The following is a 21,967-nucleotide window of genomic DNA, read 5'->3' on the forward strand; positions in this document are numbered from 1 at the left end:
GTCACATGACAGCAGCAAGGGGAGGCAAACAAAGTCTGTATTGTTATTGGGAGAGGAGGGGCTGCAAACGCTGAGAAACCCATTTCCCCCAGGTGTGTGTTTTGGGAGAGGAGCAGAGGGCCTTGGAGACTTGGTGCTTTGAAAAGACTAGCTTGGATCTCATGGGCTGTGCTCATCAGCTAGAATGAAAGTAAGCATGCTGGTTGGGGATGGTGGGAGTTTGAGTGTGACACAGATGGAGTGACTCAGCAATTGACTCCTCCTCCAACATCCTCTTTCAAAGAAATCTGAGGAATTGATTATTGCATAACCAATGCCAATAGTTGTTGCTGTTGTTGCTGTTTCTGTTATTATTATTATTATTATTATTATTATTATTATTATTATTACTACAGTCTCACTTATCCAACACTTGCTTATCCAACGTTCTGGATTATGCAACGCATTTTTGTAGTCAATGTTTTCAATGCATCGTGATATTTTGGTGCTAAATTCGTAAATACAGTAATTACTACATAGCATTACTGCGTATTGAATTACTTTTTCTGTCAAATTTGTTGTTAAACATGATGTTTTGGTGCTTAATTTGTAAAATCATAATCTAATTTGATGTGTAATAGGCTTTTCCTTAATCCCTCATTATCCAACATATTCACTTATCCAACGTTCTGCCAGCCCGTTTATGTTGGATAAGTGAGACTCTACTGTATTATTAATATTATTATTTGATACACAACAAGATCAGTACACAGCACAAGACCACTGTCTGTTGTATTGGATCACATGTCAGACATTTCCCAAGTTTCTAGGACTATGTGATGTATTGGCAAATAATACATGCAGATCCGAGTAGGGTGGCCTTTTGCAGCTGACAGGTGGTAATTTTGTTAGTGCTGATTGTGTTTAAGTACTAGCCAAGGTCTTTAGGCACTGCACCTAGTGTGTCGTTCACCACTGGGACCACCTTTACTGGCTTGTGCCAAAGTCTTTGCAGTTCGATCTTTAAATCCTCATATCATGTCAGCTTTTCCAGTTGCTTCTGGTCAATTCTGCTGTCGCCTGGGATTGCAACACCTACAATCCATACTTTGTTTTTTCCCACAATTGTGAGGACAGGAGTATTGTGCCCCAAACTTTGTCTGAATTCGGAAGTCCCAGAGTAGTTTGACATGTTCATTTTCTGTAACATTTTCAGGCTTGTGATCCCACCAGTTCTTTGTCACAGGTAGATGGTATTTGTGGCACAAGTTTCAATGGATTATCTGAGCAACGGTATTATGTCTCTGCTTGTAGTCTGTCTGCACAATCTTCTTGCAGCAGCTGAGTATGTGATCCATCGTTTCATCTGTTTCCTTTATTAGACATTATTTCAAGTCATCATACAATGTAAATTTCTAACTTTTTGTTTCATTTGTATTTGTTTACCAAAATCATAGCTTTTAACCAGGACATATACAGTGACTTTGCTTGGAATCCTTTTGAGTAAGCTCTGTTTGAAAATCAGTCTGAAAAGATGCACTGTATGAAAATGTGATTCTGGAGATTCATTTGGAAATAATAATAATAATAATAATAATAATAATAATAATAATAAAACTTTATTTATACCCCGCCACCATCTCCCCAACGGGGACTCGGGGCGGCTTACATGGGGCCATGCCCAGAACAGTACAATATAGCAAAATATAAAACAACATATCACAATACAACATGGAAATGTTGCTGCTGCTACCATTTTTGAGATTCCTTATCCAAGTAATTACTTTTGGCCTCCTATTATACTGAACAGACCTGATTTTGATTGGTTTCAGAAATTATGTAAGGTCGAACTTTGCTTGTCATCATCTCACTCGTTCAGTCGTTTTCGACTCTTCGTGACCTCATGGACCAGTCCACACCAGAGCTCCCTGTCAGCTTTGGTAATAAAGGTTTATTAGTCCATACCTGAAATGCTTGGGACCAGAAGGTTTTTTGGATTTTGGAATACCTATTTTTATATATACATGCATACATCATGAGCTATCTTGGAAATGACACCTAAGCCTCAACACAAAATTAATTTTTGTTTCATATATACCTTATGCACATAGCCCGAGGGTAATTTTATACAATATTTTTCACAATTTAGTGTGTGAAATAAAGTTTGTGTATATTGAACCACTGAGAAGGAAAAAGTGTTACAATCTCAACCCCCACCCTTCATACACAATTTTACATTTTGGAGTATTTGGGATTTCTGGATTGGGGTGCTCAACTTGTAGTTGAATGGGAGAGCGCCAAAGAATATCAGATGTAGGGGCCTGTGAAACCCCCAAGAGCTATTGTCAGAGCTGACAATACTGGGCTGTGGCACAGACGGGAGAGCAATGAGTCACTGACCAGGAGGTCATAAGTTCGAGGCCCTCTCAGAGCTATGTTTGTTTGTCTTTGTCCTGTGTTAAAAAGGCATTGAATGTTTGCCTAATATGTGTAATGTGATCCGCCCTGAGTCCCCTTCGGAGTGAGAAGGGCGGAATATAAATGATGCAAATAAATAAATAAATAAGTTATGCGGCGATGCAATGCTTTTTCTCCCTCTTATGTCATCTATATAAAGTATAGGAGAGGGTGCTATTAAATCGATTAGGACCTGTCATCGAACCTAAGTTTATTGCACAACAAGCAGGTTTCAGACCAGGGAAAAACTGTACATGTCAAATTCTTCATCTGACTGAGCATATCGAGGAAGGCTATGAGAAAGGCTGCATTACGGGAACAGTTTTTGTGGACCTTATGGCAGGCTATGACATGGTGCAACATAGAAAAATGCTGCATAAAGTCTACCATATCACCTGGGACTTTGACTTTACAAAAATTGTCCAGACCGCTTGGAAAACTGCAGCTTCTATGTGAAGTTTCAGGGCAGGAAAAGTAGATGGGGGAGGCAAAAAAATGGTTTACCCCAAGACAGCGTTCTGGCAACGACCTTGTTTAACATCTCAAACGATCAGCCACTACCACCACTCACAAAGAGCTTTATATATGCTGATGACCTTGGCCTAACAACACAAGCAAAAGATTTTGAAACAGTTGAAAAGCAACTCACTAATGCCTTGAAAGATCTCTCCAGCTACTACAAAGAGAACCACCTGAAGCCTAACCCTGCCAAGACACAAGTGTGTGCTTTCCACCTATGTAACCGTGAAGCCAACAGGAAACTGAAAGTTACCTGGGAAGGCCAAGAGCTCGAACACTGTTTCCATCCTAAATATCTTGGTGTCATCTTAGATCAAACACTAACATATAGGAAACACTGCATGAACACCAAGCACATAGTAGCTGCATGCAACAACATCCTGCGGAAACTTACTGGCAGTGCATGGGGTGCAGACCCACAAGTAATAAGAACATCAGCCCTGGCCTTGTCTTACTCAACTGCTGAGTATGCCTGTCCTATCTGGCACAAGTCTATCCATGCGAAGCAGGTGGACATAGCACTAAATGAAACATGCAGAATAATCACACCTGTTGATAAACTCTATAAGCTAGCTGGCATTTCCCCTCCTGAAGTTGCTGCTAACTGTGAGAGAAATAAGGTCGAACCTTGTGAAAGCCACCCACTGCATGACTATCAGCCTCCTCCCAGTAGACTCAAGTCAAGGAGGAGCTTCATGAGAACCACCACTCCTCTTGATGTTCCCCCAGCAGCAGCAAGGGTGTCCCTCTGGGCAGCTAAACCAGGCAATCCCAACTGGATGGCCCCCCATGAGGGTCTGCTTCCAGGGGCAAACCAAAAATGGGCAACTTGGAAATCCCTAAATAGACTGAGAAGCGGAGTGGGCAGATCAAAAGACAACCTGGCAAGATGGCACTACCTGGAGGAATCCTCCACCTTGTGTGACTGTGGAGCAGAACAAACAACTCCTCATATGTATGCTTGCCCACAATGCCCTGCCTCATGCACGGAGGAGGAGTTGTTTAAAGCTACGGACAATGCAATTGCTGTTGCCCATCTTTCGTCTAAAACTATTTGGCTGTTTGTGATTCCTTTATTTTATCACTTTTAAACTTATTTATTATGCAATGCTTTTGACACAAAATAAATAAATAAAAGTTATGAGGCAGCTTCCTATATGCCTATGTTTTTTTAAATCACTCTGAAGGGATCACCCTTTATCCTTGAGAACTGCTTCTGGATGTTTGGTTGGTTATCCACAACTGAGCTACATCTCCCTCGGAATTATATTTGGGAGTTACCAATATGTGAAGAAAACCAAGTGAGCAATTTTGAATGATGCTGCCTGAAATGCTTGTGTGCCTTCTTTCCCAAGATTATTCAACGGGGCCCAAATAATCTGCTCCATCAGTTTGAGCCCCTACGTCTTTAGGCCTCCAGCTGTAGGCCAATTCTGACAGCACTTTCCCCCCTTTCCCTGACCATATACACCATTTGCAGTGGGTTGTGCTATGATAGATTTTCTACTCTGAAGACATTCAAGAGTTATATGGTAATTTGAGGATTTGCCTTGAAGACAATGGCTCCTGTTCTTCCATACAGCCCAGTCCCAGGAACTTCTGTGCTCACACAGGGCAGGGTTTTTGACCCAGCATGGCAGGTATAGGGAATTTGTAACAGATAAGTGCTTATGAGAGTACCCTTCTTAATTGCTGAATCAAGAGCTGGATAATGTTAGTAAAAGAGGCATAACTTGGTTGACTAACGTATTCTTCTCTCTCCACCCTCTCCTCCATTTCATTCTTTGTTATTTGGACGACAGGTGGAAGAAAGAGCCATGAGAAATATTTTAAAGGGGAAGGAGAGCATAAAATGAATCCCAGAAGCTTTCATTGTTTTTAAATCTCCAGAGGCCCAATGTTGAGCCAACCTACTGTCCAGACCTCACCAACGGTAATGGAGATTCATGTTAATAATTAAGAGGGCTAATGTTTGTGTCAACTACTGAGAACAATGTTATTCCCTTGTTTCTCACCCCAGAGAACTTTTTCCTCCTGAAAGATCAAAAGCCAATACCAAGTAACAGGTATTGCTAGTCTGACAACAAAAGGGATTCTTTCTTCAGTTAATTTCCTTTTCCTTTTCAAGTATATCATTAAGATGAACTCTTTGCCTGGTTCTTGACCATTGCATTTTTCTATCAGTTTCTAACTTAATGTAAAATCTCTCTTTGATTCTGCTTTTGACTGAAAAGATCTTACTATATATGCTTCTTCTGCATCTGTAAACTTTATTGCATTTTTACTATTGTTTTGAATTGGCTTCTTTTAAAATCATTTCAGCTTTGTGTTTTTATAGATTGTCGATATTAGATTTTACTGTTTTAAACCAAGAAGTATGTGTTCCGAAAAGTTGTCAAATAAATAAGTTAAAGAAATATTGACCCCTATTCATTTTGCCAGTTTAAAAGGACAAGTATTCTGGATACCTTCGAGCCAAATAGCGGGAGGAGATAGTATAAGCCTTCCAGTGCAACCCTGTGCGACTCTACTCAGATGGAAGCCCCACTCTGTTTAATAAGACTTGTTCCAAGATAACAGCTTATATTAATGAAATTCCCTGTAAGTATTCTGTATCTCATCATATTTGGAGCATACAAACAAAGAAATATAGGAATTCCATTTTTGCAGTGTTCTCAATCAACAACTTACGCATTCTTTTGAGAGATTGTTGCAAGTTTTATTCTTGAGATTTGTAATTATGTTTCTCTTTTTTTATCTGTGACTGCCTGTTGTTAGTAATTAAACTTTAAATTTATGCTCAACATCCTGTATCGTCAGGGTGGAGTGCACATTTCCACTAGACAGGATTTTGCCTTTCTCCTCTACTCATCCAGGTGATTTGTGTTCTTCCTGCAACTCCCTCCCAAAACAAGACAGATCAGTGGCCAGGAGAGGACTGGGGCAACCAAAAAATGTCTCATTATGTTTCTAGTGCTGGAGACATGGTGATAAAGACACACCTCAGGAGCTACTAGGGGCCCTCCTAAGGTCCTGGACAGTAATGTTACCACCTTCCAGACAAAGCATATCACAAAGGAAGTAATGAAAACCCCTTCCACAATTACCTTAGAAAGACATATAGAGGCATAATTTGATATTACTCCGGTTTATGTCACCAACAGGATTCCAATGTATGCCTTCTTCAGAGAACAGCAGTCAGGAAACCCCAGATATCTTGCTATAGTTATCAAAATCATGGTATAAGAAAGAGCACAAGGAATTCAAAAGACCAGTTTGTGGCCACAAAATTGGTCTTTGCTACCACAGCAGCTGGTCCTAGAGCTTCAGAGAGCTTGTGGCCATCATTGGGTACTGACATTAGCAAAAACAAAAAAGCTCAGCAATGATTATAGGTTCTCGGGAGCTCTGTAGCCGGCTGTGGTGACAAAGGAGAGCAAAGGTAAGGATGGCTGTCCAGCAGTCCATCTGGACACCATCCCACCACAGCAGTGGGGTGGAAGTGGGCAGTGTAGGAACCTCTGGGGCATGGCTGGAGTATTGCTATTCTGGACTGGCCTTGGATTTTGCAGTTTGTGTAGATATGGGTCTCTGAAATGCAAAACATAGATGGGGTGGAGGGGAAGTGAAATCATGATGGCACTTTTCAACCTTTTTTTGGTGAAGTTTTCATTCAAACGAGAGAAAAGGAAAAATGGGTGGAGATGCATTTAGAGGCACTAAATGTAACAGCATGTTTTTAGGGAAACTGTTGGAGGTACACCTGGATCTTTTTCTGCACATGGTGTTGATAGAATGAACAAAGGTCCATGATGTATTTCCTCTTGATATCAGAATTAATGGTGGTAAAAACTAATGAAATCATATAAGTAACATTCCAGTTACATATCTACAGAATCCTGTTCCATCCGAAATGCAGGTTGAGTTTCCTTATTCAAAATGTTTGAAACCAGAAGTGGTTTGGATTTCAATTTTTTAGGATTTTGGAGTACCTATATTTGCACATACAGATACATAATGAGATATCTTGGAGATGGGACTCAAGCCTGAACACAAAATTAATGTATATTTTATATATACAACAACGACAATGAGTCTTTATTACTGTCATAGACCAGCATAAGGAGAGTGGAATAAGTCTCATAAAAGTATTATATGTCAAAATCATTTGAATCTAGGCTAGAAAATAGAATATAGAGGTATATTAAAAGGCTAAAACACAAAGTACTATTTAGAGAGGGAAAAAAGACTACAAGGAAATGAAAAGGTAAGAGAATCTAGAGGGAGGGAGCATTCAGGGAGCATGAGGGAGCATAAGGAGGGAAGGATACAGCCATACATAATGAGATATCTTGGAGATGGGATTCAAATCTGAACACAAAATTAATATATGTTTCATTATGCACATAGCCTGAAGGTAATTTTATAAACAACATTTTAATAATTTTGTACGCAAAACAACATATTTGTACATTGAATCAGTAAGCAAAGTTGTCACTATCTCCATCACCCATGTGGACAATTTCTCATTGTGGAGTATTCCGGTTTTGAATTTAGGATAAGAGATCCTCAATATGTATGGGCCCAGAGTCACAAAGAAGCAAGACTTTGTATCTATCCTTTCAAATTCAAATCACAGAAGTTGTTGTTCTGTTATAGGTACTCATTCTAGGGCATCTTAATTATTGACCTCATGTGTTAATAATTGATAGAGCACAAAGAGATCACTGTAACATCTTTGGAAAGAGTGATATCAGTTTGCCCAGAACGTGACAGGGTCAGGGTTTTTCTCAGGAATAATGGTCCGGGTTCTCTTTCTACTTGTGTTGAAATATACATACGTGCACACACACCCTCTTTGCTATCAAGAACAGCAACAACAACAACAAAAAGACTACAATAGCTGATGTAACCCTGAGAGAAGATGCAACGCTATCACCACCACCTACAAAGCAAACATTACTAATTTCCTTAATTAGGTTTCTAACTGATGTAGACACATTAAGGCTCCTGTTGAGCACGTATCGCAGAAGGAACAAGGTTCCCAACACAAGGCTGCTTCTTCTCTTCCAGAGCTTTTGGGCAACAAGCACACATCTAAAGACAACCTCATACAGAATGGTACTGTGTTGTGTTGGTTGCTATAGACAAAAGTATAATGGAAACATGTATTATTCACAGATCTCAAAAGTCACATTTAGTTTTGTTCTGATTACTACATGCTTACAAGTCAGATGTAGTATGATATAACAACAAATGAAGGAAAGAGATCCATGTTAAGTGATTATACTAGTGTTACAGGTAGAACTTGACTTTGATAAATTATCATAATGGAAACCTCACCAAGGGTGCACATACACTGCAGAATCAATGTAGTTTAACATCACTTTAATTGTCATTGTATCATGGGAGTTATAGTTTTACAAGGTCTTTAGCCTTCTCTGCCAAAGTATGCTGGTGCCTCATCAAACTACAACTGCTATGGTTCAATAGCATTAAGTCATATTTTGGTATTGTTTCCTTCAGAAATCAAATATCTCTGTACATCTGTGGGGTTAATTTACATCTATGGGATACAGTATTGCTGATATAAGAGGTGGCCATCCACTAGCATAATAGCAATGAATCAAGTCTCAGGAAGGCTAAGAGAGAAGCAATGCAGTAAAATGGTTTGAATGTTGGACTATAACTCTAGAGAACAGGATTTGAATCACCACTCAGCCATAGAAACCAACTGAGTAATCTTGGACAAGTCATAATAAAGGTTGCATTGGGAAGGAATGGTATTCTATTCCAGTTGATCTGCTTCTACCGGTCACATTGTAAATTGATCATGGGAAGGGCTCAATTTACATCAGTCAACTGTTGCTCGATCAACAGAAGAACAGAACCTTGCTACATGCAGTAGCTGCTGCTGCCTGGCAAATGGGGACTGGGCAGAGGGTCAGAATGAGAGACCCTATGTAGTTACTTAACTAAGGTGGTTACACCTTAGTGAATTCTGGACTTACATTCCATCTCTTAAGCTTGGAAGCTTCCCTCTTGCAGATTACAACATTGTTTGTTTACACAAATATCCCCTAATCCTAACACAAATCAAGTCGTGGTGATGTTACAGAAAATAATTCTAATAATTGTGGAGTATCTGCTTTGGAATTCATTATTGGTCAATGGAGATGGATAACTCTAGTCTTAGTGGAGCACAGAATTTACTCTGGTTTTAATGGTTTTAATTAACTCTGGTTTTAAAAGGCCTACCCATGGTGCTAAATCTAGGCTGGGGATTGGATTCAATACCTTGGATAGTACCTGTGCTGTTGTGAATAAGACCTGGAGTGGATTCACTGACATGGAAACTATCCATTTACTGTACTATAGTTCAAGTGTAACTGCTTATTCCTACCTTTATATCTTACAAATTCTCTTTCTAACTCATTTCAGATTGGCAGAGTTCCCTGTTAAACTGAGTGCAAATCTCTATAAGGCAGGAGAGAAAATGGAAGTTCCAGTATTCGTGAGAGGTCACTAATGCCTAATTTCATGTTTTCCTCCTAATAAAATAAGCACAATTTGTTTGTGAGAAAATGGGGAACAATTCTTATCTCATATCAGTTCAAATATTTAAAGTTCATCTTCAGATTTTTGGTTTTTGTTTTGCTGTCAGTACACGGCAGCAGTCAAATTTTGCCACTCCTGGCCTATATTTATTATTGCTTTGTGGTCAATATGTTGTGTAGATATTCAGTTAATCATGTAATGCTTTTAGACAACAGATAAGCACTGCCTTAAACTTTATGGTCTGTGGCCATATGACAAAAATTAGAACATGGCATATTAGCCATACTTGGACTGCTTTCAGTCTCACTGGCATCTCTGTTATGTAAACAAAAAGAGCTCTTTAAAATTGAGTCCAAAAGCACTCTGCTATGAAAGACAAGGAGCTTGTCAAGCTATTACTTGATCTATACTGCAGATATGTTAATCATTTGATTTAGAGGTAATTGTGAATAATCCACAAAGTCACCTCTTCATAACTACAGCTCACCAGAATGATAAATTAGGCTATTAGACAAGAGACAGATACCTACCTAAGAAGAGTAGGATGAATTGCAAAGTGTATTTGATTAATTCAGTTGGAAAAAGTACATAGGGGTGTAAAGGATGATGGAAGAAACTTTAACTGGATAGTCTTCAGTTATCAGATAAATCATATTTTGGTAGGAACAAACTGTAGTAACGTACATGTTTTGTGGGCTCAAAGTTTCAAATTCAGTCAGTAAAAGGATTTATTGTGATTTTTTTTTAAAAAACCTGGCTAACATTAAATACTAAAGAAAACATGAATGTAATTAAAATGCAAAATGAGGTCAATGGCCCCACAAGATTCCTTAAGGCAGGGCTGGCTGGCAATTGTAGGAGTCGTAGTCCGTAGTCTGAAAGGTACCAAGTTTGGGAATGCCTGATAATAGTTTGATGTGGTATCCTCCCCACCAAACTTTATTTCTGGAAACCAATTGTTCTTTGGCAGCTTTCTGGCCAGAGTTTTCATATCTGAGGGATTGGGCTCTGTTCTGATTTTTTCAGGAAAAGGGAATAGGTTACAGGGTTGCCCTGAAATATTTTCCTCATTTATTATTGCCTTGGTATTTCTGATTTGCTAAAGGTATCATGCTCAGTGAGAACTCCAGGAACCACCTTCATGATGTCACAGAAGTATTTTTAGCCCTGAAATATCAGTGCCTGGGATACTCTTGGCCTAACAACCCAATTCTTGGCAGTTTTAATTGGTGGTGACTGCAGATGGTTTTTAGTCTCATTTACCTATGAGATAGTTTTTGCAAATGTTGTGATGTTTTTCTTGGAAGATGTTTTTTCCAGTTTTGGTTTCAGTTGGGGGAGTTTCAGATAAAGGTCTGATTGAATGTTCTTGGCAGAAATATCTACTCTTGCTTTTTCCTGGTACATGCAACTCAAGTGTGGCAGAGGAAAGAAGACCTAATGTGCTCATTTTTTCATGAGGGTAACTGGGAGCAAGAGCAAGGCCTGATAACAAATGTAAAATAACTTTTGGACAAAGAGATGAGTCCAAGTCAGAGACCAGGAACTTATTATTATACCACTGTGATTTTAAGTACCATAACAACACTCTAAAGTTTGCAGCTTGGTGGGCTACTAGAACTCAAAGGTCCCTTCCCTAAGCTGCAGATCTCAGGATCGCATTGGATGTGGCCACAGCAGCTAAAGGGGAATCATCGTTCATTAACTGGGGAATGTGAATGGACCCCTGGGCAATATAATTAATGTAACTATTTTGTTGACTGTCACAATTTTTTTACAATAACTTGGAAAAGTTATTTTTTGGACTTCAGCTCCCACTGTCTCTAACTCTTCCCCTGTATTGCCAAAGTAGCCCTGTGAAATATATAAGGCCGTGTCCAGTGAGTTTCCAGAGCATTTGGTGCCACAGCATTATGTTTGGGAGTTGAGAGAGGGAAGGGTTAATGGAGCCTGCAGGCCTGCTGAAGACCTCCCTAATGACCAGAATGGCAAATTACCAGGTACATATTTTGTTAGGAAAATTACAAGTCAACGGACTAGGAGATAGCAAGAGACATCTTTGAAAGATGAGAGCTATTTCTGTAAAAACATATCTCCCCACCCTCCAGCTATAGATGATGTAACATAGGTCTGTGCATATGCCTTGGTATTGGCCAAAGTTGGCAAATTCTGGGGAAATACAAGGGGAGAAGCTGTCTTCCAACTCCAGGAAGCACTTTTTAAGTGTGGTGGGTTTACTCTTCTATGAAGATTTAAGAAAGGGGTATTTACACTGTTTGTCCTCAACCCATGTCCAGTCTACCATGTTTCCCCAAAAATAAGACACTGTCTTTATTTTTCCTCAAGAAGACACACGATGGCTTATTTTCAGGGGATGTCTTATTTTTTATTAAGTATATGGTACAACAATCTATATTTATTCAAATATAGTTAAGTCATCTTCCTCTGGAACATCGTCATAACTCTCCATACCCAAAATTCCATCCTGAATTTCTTGCGACTCCATTTTTTTAGAACCATTGGCCCCAATCTTTCATGTCGAGCAATAGAGCTCTCATTAAATGAGCAGCTCTTATCCATGTAACCTGCTCGGAGTACATTGGCAACAACACTGTCAATGATTTTATCCCTTGTTGATGGGGCTGCCCACACCTCTCCAGTCACCTCTGAGATAACAGCTGTCATGATGGGGCAGATGACAAGGGCTGCCTATCTTCTTTACCGCTCCATGCCAGTATTCCACATATCACTATGTCTTATTTTCGGGATATGGCTTATATTGTGCAAATGCTTAGAAATCCTGCTACAGCTTATTTTAGGAGTATGTTTTATTTTCTGGGAAACAGGGTATATATTTACAAATAAACTGACAAGATCACAATGAACTTCCAATGATGTGTTTCAAAGGGAGGGTGAGCACTGCATCCTTAGAATTTATCAAAGTTTATGGAGGAAGTTTAGTACAATCTAGGCTGGACTGAGACATTTTGTTGCCTAATGTAAAGAACAAGATGGTGCTTTCTCCTTTTAAAAGGTTTTTAAAAGTTGACCAAGTGGGGAGATGAATATTACTTCCTGGTTACCAGTGGGGCAGGGTTGTTCCCCTAAGGGCAGAAGTCTTTAAGAGGTGTGTGAGAGAGGATCTATCTTCCAATAACTCATTCACAGTGCAAACAGGATAAAGAGCACTGTGGGCGTTACCAGGAAACTACTTCCTCAGTCATTTCCTTAAGGTCTTAACTATGGACATGCTGTTAATCAGTTCTTGAGGACTTTAACTATTTACTTTTTAATACTATTAATATTTACTTCTGTTTTAGGTATATTTTTAGGTTTTAAATTGTATTTCATTTGGTTTTACTGTAAGCTGCTATGAGTCTTTTTTTTGTAGACGGAGAAAGGATATACATAAATGTAATAATAGTCAAGAATGTGTCACACATGCCCTGGGTGGCTTCATTCTGTCCAGATTTTGAGTCAGGTCTGCAAGTGAGGAGTCATGACTGTTGAGTCATTCTAGTGCTGTTCCTTTACAGTTTTTCTCACAACTGTTCTCTAGGCCTTCACCTGAACTGATTGCATCAATACTCTTTCTAGTATTTTCTGAGCAGTTTGCAAGAAAATGATCTTTATTTAAGTTATATAACCTGATCACATTCTGCCATCTAGGACACCAATACCAACACAGTTCAGGATTTTACAAGTGCTTTGCAACGAGTCACTCATTAATTGAGCTGTTACTATATGGTGATTCCATCTAGAGCAGTGGTCTCCAACTTTTGGTTCTCCAGGTGTTCTGGACTTCAGCTCCCAGAATTCCTGACAATTGGCTAAGCTGGCTAGACCTTCTGGAAGTTTATGTCTCAAACACTCGGAGGATCAAAGGTTGGAAACCTCTGATCTAGATGGAGGGACTGGGACACTATATAGTTCAAGTACAGCCAAGCCGCCACATGCATGGACTTCAAATCTGCCGCTTCAACCAGCCACAGCTCAAAAATACTGGGAAATGTTTAATTCCAAAAGCAAATTTTGATTTTGCTACACATTGAACACTACTCTGGTGTGTAGGCCTACCCTGAAGTGGTCTTGTGCCATTTCACAGATCTTCAGGCTCTTGCCAGTGAGGATAGATGGATAATAACAAAACCAACTGAAGTGAATAACTTCTATTGGAAGTTGCCATAGAGTCATGTTAGAAAATCCCTAGACAGTATCCTTTTTATGGTAATTTCAGGGAGAAGCATACCAGAGAATCTCCTGAAAAACCTAGAACATGTGTGAAGACACACACACATATACCCTGTAATCACTCCTGCTTCTTGGAGGTTTCTTGGAAGTCAAGATCCCCCAAACTTGATACTCCTAAAATGTGCTAGACTACAGTTTCAAAAGGCTACAAAGTTAAGGCAAGGCTGTTCTATGAGATCCCCCTTTCCCAGCCTCAAGTTCCCACTCCCTTTCACTGTAGAGGAACACATACAGGACTCCTTTACAGAGTTATTACAGCACTGTGAACACCAAAATGATTGTCCATACATGCTGATCTTTATGGTTATTAATTGAAATTGAACTTCTAAGTCCCTTTAAAGCTAATGGAGTTTAAGCATTCTATAGCCTTGTAACTGGGATGGAACACAGGTGCAGATTAGGCTAAATATTAGCCAAATAGTTAACAACAACAACAACAACAACAACAACAACAATAACAACAACTTTATTTTTGTATCCCGCCTCCATCTCCCCCAAGGGACTCGGGGTGACTAACATTTATGCTCCCTTATATTCAGTATATTTCTAATTAGATCCCCAATATATCTACCTTTAACAAATCCATATTGATTTGTTTTTTTTATTAATTAAGGCTATACTTTTTCTAATCTATTGGCTAAAATTTTTGCAAATATTTTATAGTCCTGTTTTAATAGGCTAATTGGCCTGTAAGAACCTGTCTCCCTCTGATCTTTCTGCATTTTCAGGATGACTGTGATTTCCGTTTTCCTCTAGGTATCAGGTCCTTTCTCTCCTTCTAATATCTTATTGAATAAAATATGCAACTCAGGGCTCAGTATTTCTGTGAATTCCTTATAGAATTCCTCTGTATATTAATCTATTATTGGAGATTTGGTTTTCTTTAATTTTTTATTACTTCCTTTATTTCTTCAATTGAAATCTCAGAGTTTAATCACTGTTTCTCTTCCTCTCTTATTTTTGAATGTAGTGTTTCATCTAATCGACCCTTATGGACTTCTCTGTACAGTCCTTGATAGAATGAAGCAAAAGGTTTCCTTATTTGTGCCGAATTACATGTGAGTTTATTATCTAGCATTTTGACGGCCTTGATCCTCTGTTTTTCCCAACTATTTCTTCAACATTTTACTAACCTCTTCATTGAATTTATATTGGATCTTTGGAATTTGTTTTTTACTAATTTGTCCCTCTTCCGCGTTGTATAAAAATCTAATTCTTCTCATTGTTTCTTCATTTTTCTTAATTGATCTTGGGTTTATATATTGAATTTAACCTGTTGTAGACTTTGTAAGGTTTTCCGTTCTTTAATTTTTCTTTTCCTCTCCCTAAGATATTCTCCTTTTCTTAATTTTTTCTAACAAGATACGGTGACCTTTTATTACCGCTTTAGCTGTATCCTGTATTGTGCTCACTGGAGTTGAGCTTCTGTTTTTGTTAAAATTGTTTTGTTTTTGTTTTATTATGTATTCCTTATCCTCCTTCCTTGCTAAAATTAAGCTTTTATATCTCCAAATTTTATCCCTCTATTCTGAATTAATTTCTATCTCGATTTGTATTGGGGCATGGTCCGAAATCCAGATACCATATGTCTGTATGTTTTTTAATCTTTAATTCATTTGATTCCCTAATAATTATAAAATCTATATGTATGTACTGTATTTTTATGTCTGTTTGAATAGTATGTGGGGGTTAGCCTTTTTATTGGCTATTTCAAATGCATATCTTAATCCCCACCTGCCTATTTTAAATGTGTTATGTTGGCTTATATCCCAGTTAAAATCCCCTATTAAGATAGTTTCTCCCTCAAAGGAAGTTTGGAGTACCCTCATAATTTTTCTCAAGAATTGTATCTAACCTTTGTTTGGAGAATAGATATTTGCTACTGTAATTTTTTTAATTATCTATTTTAGCTTTTAAAATATATATCTTTGATTTGGTCCAGAATCTCTGCATGTAATTTTTTTTCATTAAAATTGCAGTTCCTCTCACTTTTTTGGTCCCTTCAGCTTCATCTACTGGCATCCACAAGTTAGAGTTCAAAGGGTTTTCTGATCTGGCCCTGTGCATTTCCTGAAGGCATAAAATATGAGCCCCTTCTGCCCTAGCTTGTCTCTCTAGTTTTATTTTTTTAAAATTTGAAGCCAGTCTGTTTTTATTTAAAGATATCAATTTAATACTAGCCATAGTTCTCAAAAGCACACTTCATTTTATGTTTATGGAAGTTCTCTTTATTTATACTTACGTGGTTCCCACGTCCCCCCTGTAAGGCGAAGACTTTAAGCTTGGGAGAGATCCTCCCTGTCTCTCCTTGTTCATCTGATTCCTGCATTTCCAAATTTTCACCCTCCCCTCCCCTGCTTCCTTAAACATTCTTTAACAAACTATGAAAGTTTTCAGCTCAGCCACCCAGACTCCATTTTCCTTTAATTCTTTCAAATTGTCCTAATTAACATAGATAGTGTGATTTATACCACATTTAACATATTTCTAATCATTTTACTCCCCCCTTGATCTCCCCTGCAGGTTTCTTTTTCTTTTTTCCTTTTTTGCAAAGCAGGTCCTTCCAAATTCTGTGAAGAGCCTTCTTCCGGATCCTCCTCCATGTTACTTTGCAGATCTTGGGGTCCTGCTTCTTCTGCAATTTCCTCTCATGTTGATTGCAATCTGACGTGTCCCACAGAATTCTGTAAGATCTGCTCTCACTCCCACATCCCATTGTAGGTTGTAGGGATGCTGAACTTGAAATCTGGGTCAAGTGACAGTGAAGTTATTGGATTATTCCTAAAGATTGCTCCTTTTACAAGCTTTCTCTTTGACCTGGCATGTTCACTCAACCTGCCACATTGTCATTGTTGTTAACTGCTGTTGAATCCACTTCAATTTACAGTGATTTTATGAATGGGAGACTTGCAAATCGCCTTTTCATCAACAGCCCTGCTCAGGTCTTATAAACTCAGGACCCTGTTTTTCTTCATTGCATCAATCCACTTATAGTGCAATCTCCTTCTTTGCCAAGTATTATTGTCTTTTCTAATGCATCATGTCTTCTCATAATAGGCCAACTCTGCAAATCCATTGGCATAATCCTTTGGTAGTAACTCCTCCATGTAAGCAACACCATACACTAGAATGCAGGTTCAAATCCCCATTCAGCTGTTGGTAACCCATGGTATGATTTTGTGGGAGCATAGACTATGGTAAGAATATGCCATGTTCATGGCCATCAATATTGCAAAGAGGTGTTTGAAAGCATTTGGAAAAGGCCTGATATCAGTTCAGAAGCCAGAGAGAAGCTGGTTAAATTCAGGTGCTAGTAGTTTCCTCTCTGCCTTTGAATAAGAAAAGCAGAATACATTTTGAGGACAAGAGGGAAGAAGTCAGCTTTGCAAGACAAACAAAAAAATTGAGTATGTTCTATTTACATGTTTTGGAATTTCCACTTCCCATATGTAAAATTTTCTTTTGCCTACATTACTGCTTAAGCATTGAACTGTATAGATAGCTTCTGTTCAATGAGGCTTGTAGACACATATCTAACTTTTGTTATGTTGTGTAACTCACATACTAACCACATCTTCATGTTCTATGAAATGACGTTCCCGTTGTGTCTGGAAATCCTTGTTGTTGTTGTTTTTTTAAAAAAAAATTACATTGATTTTATTTCTTGATTGAGAGAAACTATACAATCTGCTTTTAAAAAAAGAGTCTTCAAGTATGCAATGAGCTCATAATAAAATACCCATGACTGAGCAGTCAAATGTCAGCTTGAGTTGGACCCTTTGATTTGGTTCTCAGAAGTGTTGCTTTCAGAGACCTACTAAAAATATTCAGGGTGGGTAATTTGGGGGAAGCTGCTTCTGAAGCTGCAATAAAGGAGATGTGGGTTATTTCCTTACCACAGAAAGTATGGAGCTACAATACTTGAGATCTGAGGTATTCAAGTAAATCACACGTTCTACCACCATAAAGTAAAGTTATGAGTATCTGGGTTCAGTTAAGTTATTTTAAGTCAGAAAAACACATGAAAAGTTCTAATTTCAGGTTGTTAAAACATTCTCATTCTTCATAATTTTATAAATAAATACAAATTTGCTGTCCTGTCATGCCTGTTAATATGGTCAGCCTGAGCTGGCCACCACAATTTGTCTTTAAATTATTTTATTGTAATGTAGCGGGTTAAATCGCTGAGCTGCTGAACTTGCTGACCAAAAGGGTAGTGGTTCGAATCTGGGGAGCAGGGTGAGCTCTCGCTGTTAGCCCCAGCTTCTGCCAACTTAGCATTTCAAAAACATGTAAATGTGAGTAGATCAATAGGTACCACTCTGGCTGGAAGGTAATGGCACTCTATGCAGTCATGACAGCCACATGACCTTGGAGGTGTCTATGGACAACGCTGGCTCTTTGGCTCAGAAATGGAGATGAGCATCAACCCCCAGAGTCGGGCACAACTAGACTTAATGTCAAGGAAAACCTTTACCTTTACCTTATTTATTTATTCAATATGGTTTTAAACCACACATAAATCACAGTTTTGTGAGCAGAGCAATATCTGTTAAAAATATAAAACACATTAAAAGTCAGCAATAACACTGGTTGAGCATTCCTTATCCAGAATTCAAAATCTTAAATATTCCAAAATTGTTCACATAGCGACATTTTAGTTACCTAAAATGTGCACAAACTTTATTACATGTGCAGCATTATTAAAATTTCTGTGTATAAAATTAGATTGAGGCTAAATCAGGCATGGGCAAACTTTGGCCCTCCAGGTGTTTTGGACTTTAACTCCCACAATTCCCAACAGCCAGTAAGAGGAAGAGATCAGAAGTCAACAACTACCCCTGGTAGTCTATTTCCTCTCGTTTTTTCCCTTTTTTTCTTTTTTTTCTTTCTATCTTCCTCCCCCAATGCTCCACTTCCCTGTTTATTTGTAATTGGTTTAAAGTAAAGAAAAAAAGATTTGTATTCCCCCCCGCTTTTTTTTCTTTTTTGTTTTGTGTGTTTAATAATTTTTTTAAAAAAAGATGGCTGTGTTACCTGGGAGTTGCAGTCCAAAACACCCAGATGGCCAAAGTTTGCCCATGGCTGGGCTAATTGCATGAGATGTATATGAAATATCAATTAATTTTATTTTTACACTTGGATCCCATCTGCATTATGTAGATATATGAAAATACAAATATTCTAAAATCCAAAACAATCCAAAATACATCTGGCCCCAAGCATTTTGAATAAGGGATGTTCACTTGTGCAATAAAGATAATACACTCTGCAAAACTAAGATAAGAACAGCTGTAGTGTGTTTGTTTGACACATCTTCAGGTTTGTGGTGCTGATAGAAAGTTTTTAATCCTATCTCCTTGTGCCCTTTCCCCAATTTGATTTCTCCCCCAAATTTCTAAATGGGGCCAACCATGGAAGACATGAAACACACCAACATTCTCCTGAAAGTTTCCAAATGGCTTGATGGTGGTTTTTCAGCTTTGCTCAGATCAAAGCTCTGTGTAGCTCCAGCTGTTGGATCTGAAGCTGTTGGATACATGGGGAATATTGACCTTCTTGTCTTTCCAGAGGTTGCTAGAAATATCTGGAACAGGCACACCCTGGACGTTTATCGCAGTTCAGCAGGCAGACCTTTGACGTAGTTGGGGACTCGAATACTTTTTGCTCTCTCCTAGATTGCCCCAAAAGATGGTGATGGCAACAACCATAATGAAAACAGAATTACCCAGGAACACAATTTACTCTATTGTTTTATCCCAAAATGCATTCTTGATAAGCTCAGTCTGAAAGGCCAATGTACAAGAAAGAGTACATGGATACTTGGTCACATCCAGTTGTATTCGTGATGGTGTGAGCCATGCCATTTCTTTTCATGTCAAGGTTGGGATAACACTCTCCTGATCTACTCATTCCAGATATTGTTTATGGCTAAATATTATTGTTTTAATCAGGGACATTTAGTAAGCACTAAATGTTCCTGGTCCCCCCCCCCCAACCGTTTTAGTCAATAAGTGATTTGTCACAGACTCTTTCAGGCAGTTCTCTCAAAGGTGAGACCATGCAATGTTTTACAATTCTTTAAAATCACAGAAACTGCAATTGAAATGGAAGGTGCGTTGAAAGGATGAGTCAGGGTGCATCTACATTGTGGAATTAATGATGTTTAGCATCACTTTAAGTGCCATAGCTCAGTGCTATTGAATCCTAAAGTTGTAGTTTGCTGAAGCACAAGCACACTTTGGCAGAGAAGATTATACCCGTTGTGAAACTACAGTTTCTATGATTCTATAGCACTGAGCAATGACAGTTAAAGTGGTGTCAAATTGCGTTAATTCTCCAGTATTGATGTTCCCTGAGAAAAAGAGTAGAGTGTCCTTTGAAAAGAAACTTACACGAGGATAGACACAAGGGTTGGAAATCGTGATGTCTGATGACTGACAATTTGTTCTTTGCTCATGGTGCCAAAGTGGCACCAAAGGACAAGTAGCACCTGATCCATGTGGAGTGTACAGGACAAAGCTAGGAGGGCACAAACATCCAGCATGTCCCAAGCAAACACCTGCTCCCCAATCCTGTAGACCTTCTCTAGATATGACACATATTCTGATGGAAAGCATGTGTCTACTGACCAGCATGGAAATGTGACATTTACTTAATGAGTTTCTTCCATGGAACACATTGGTGACAATTTAATGAGTTGCGTGGGAGAGGGGCAAAAAGCAGTGTTTTCTCTACACCTCAGTGTGATAAGCTGCTCAATTGCTATGGTTACTGACTTTTAAATTTCCATATTCTTGACAGCAGCATATCAATTTACAAATGCTAGAACCACTTTTCTTCCTGATTCTCAAAGGCTTCTGCAATATGCATGGCCTGTTGGTGAGTCTTTCTGAAAAACAGGTAAATGATCTGGTGCAGGAAATAATACTGGGCGAAGGGAGTTATTTCCAGCCATTTTTTTTGCAGTGGTAGATCAAACACAACTTTTATCTTTTTTATATATATTCTCAGTTGGCCAAATGCAGCTAGGACAGTGTCACCATCTTTTCTGTGGAATCTAAGAACCACAATTATTTTTTATTTTATTAAAATAGGTTGTTCTTTTGTTTCAGGAGTGACTTGAGAAACTGCAAGTTGCTTCTGGTGTGAGAGAATTGGCTGTCTGCAATGACATTGTCCAGGGAATGGCCGGATGATTTAACATCCTGTGGGAGGCTTCTTTCATGTCCCCACATGGGAAGCTGGAGCTGTCAGAGGGGAGCTCACCCTGCTCCCCGGTCAGCAGTCCTGCCAGCACATGGGTTTAACCCACTGTGCCACTGGGGGCTCCTAGGTAGGTGTTTAAGTGAAGGGAGCGGCACCTGATAGGTATTCCTTATTATAAAAATAAGCCATGTATGCCAAATACTTCTTGGTTGTTCACTCTTCTTGGGCCTCTTGCCCTCTAGACGTGCTGGACTCTTATCACCTTCAGAAGTGAGAGGACATGATATGATTGTAGCCAAACACATCTGGAGGGCACCAGATTAGAAACGACTGATATGTATATCCCAAAATAACACAGAAACAGAGAGCCAGAAGCAACACTGTGAATCAGATGTTTCTCTGGCCACTGTTTTTGAAGTCTAGACTCTCTGACAGACGCTGAACTACTTCTTTCTTGGAAACCCCAGATGAAGCAGAACACTGGCTGCAGCATTTGTCCAAAGATACACAAGGCAATATCTATCGTAAATAATGTTTGTCACTTATTTTCTCCTAAAGTTATATTAGGTTAAAAAAATAAGTCTAGCTGGGAGAGAAAAACATGAAAAGACTGTCTGAAAGTGATAAGGAAAGCCTCACGCATTTGCTTAAGAGTAAATGCTAGACTCCTGCAGAGGTGAGAGGATCCCTCTTGTTCTTCACTGAATGTAGCTTTTGTTGGATTTTTTTTGTGGGTCTGTAGATAGTTTGTAGGTTGTGTTTCTTCATCAGCTTGCCTCTGGGTGGAGCTTTGTCTTTACTCTGGTGGCTTGTTCTTGACCTTACAGCTCTTCTGATGTCTGTGGTGGAGTATCCATTGGCCTGTAGAGCCCTATGAACAGAAAGATGGAGTAGCCATAGAGAGTCCTCTCAGCCTGGTCATAGCAATTTTTTACATGGAGCACTTTGAAAAACAAGCCCTAGAAACAGTACCAAAAAAGCCTACTATATGGTT

The 21,967-nt window shown here is 38.9% G+C and overlaps 1 protein-coding gene and 1 long non-coding RNA gene across 2 annotated transcripts in view; both read left to right on the forward strand.

Moving 5' to 3' along the window:
- The window catches only part of LOC134298835 (uncharacterized), a 483,127-nt gene that overhangs the window by 190,080 nt on the left and 271,080 nt on the right, over positions 1-21,967 (forward strand). The window lies entirely within an intron of this gene.
- Positions 1,561-17,872, forward strand: LOC107983602 (uncharacterized). The gene is made up of 5 exons (XR_001730957.2): positions 1,561-4,888; positions 5,398-5,556; positions 9,397-9,476; positions 14,735-14,822; positions 16,288-17,872. It is a non-coding gene; the product is annotated as an uncharacterized LOC107983602 (long non-coding RNA).

Source organism: Anolis carolinensis, chromosome 1 (assembly GCF_035594765.1).
Source record: "Anolis carolinensis isolate JA03-04 chromosome 1, rAnoCar3.1.pri, whole genome shotgun sequence".
NCBI lineage: Eukaryota > Metazoa > Chordata > Lepidosauria > Squamata > Dactyloidae > Anolis > Anolis carolinensis.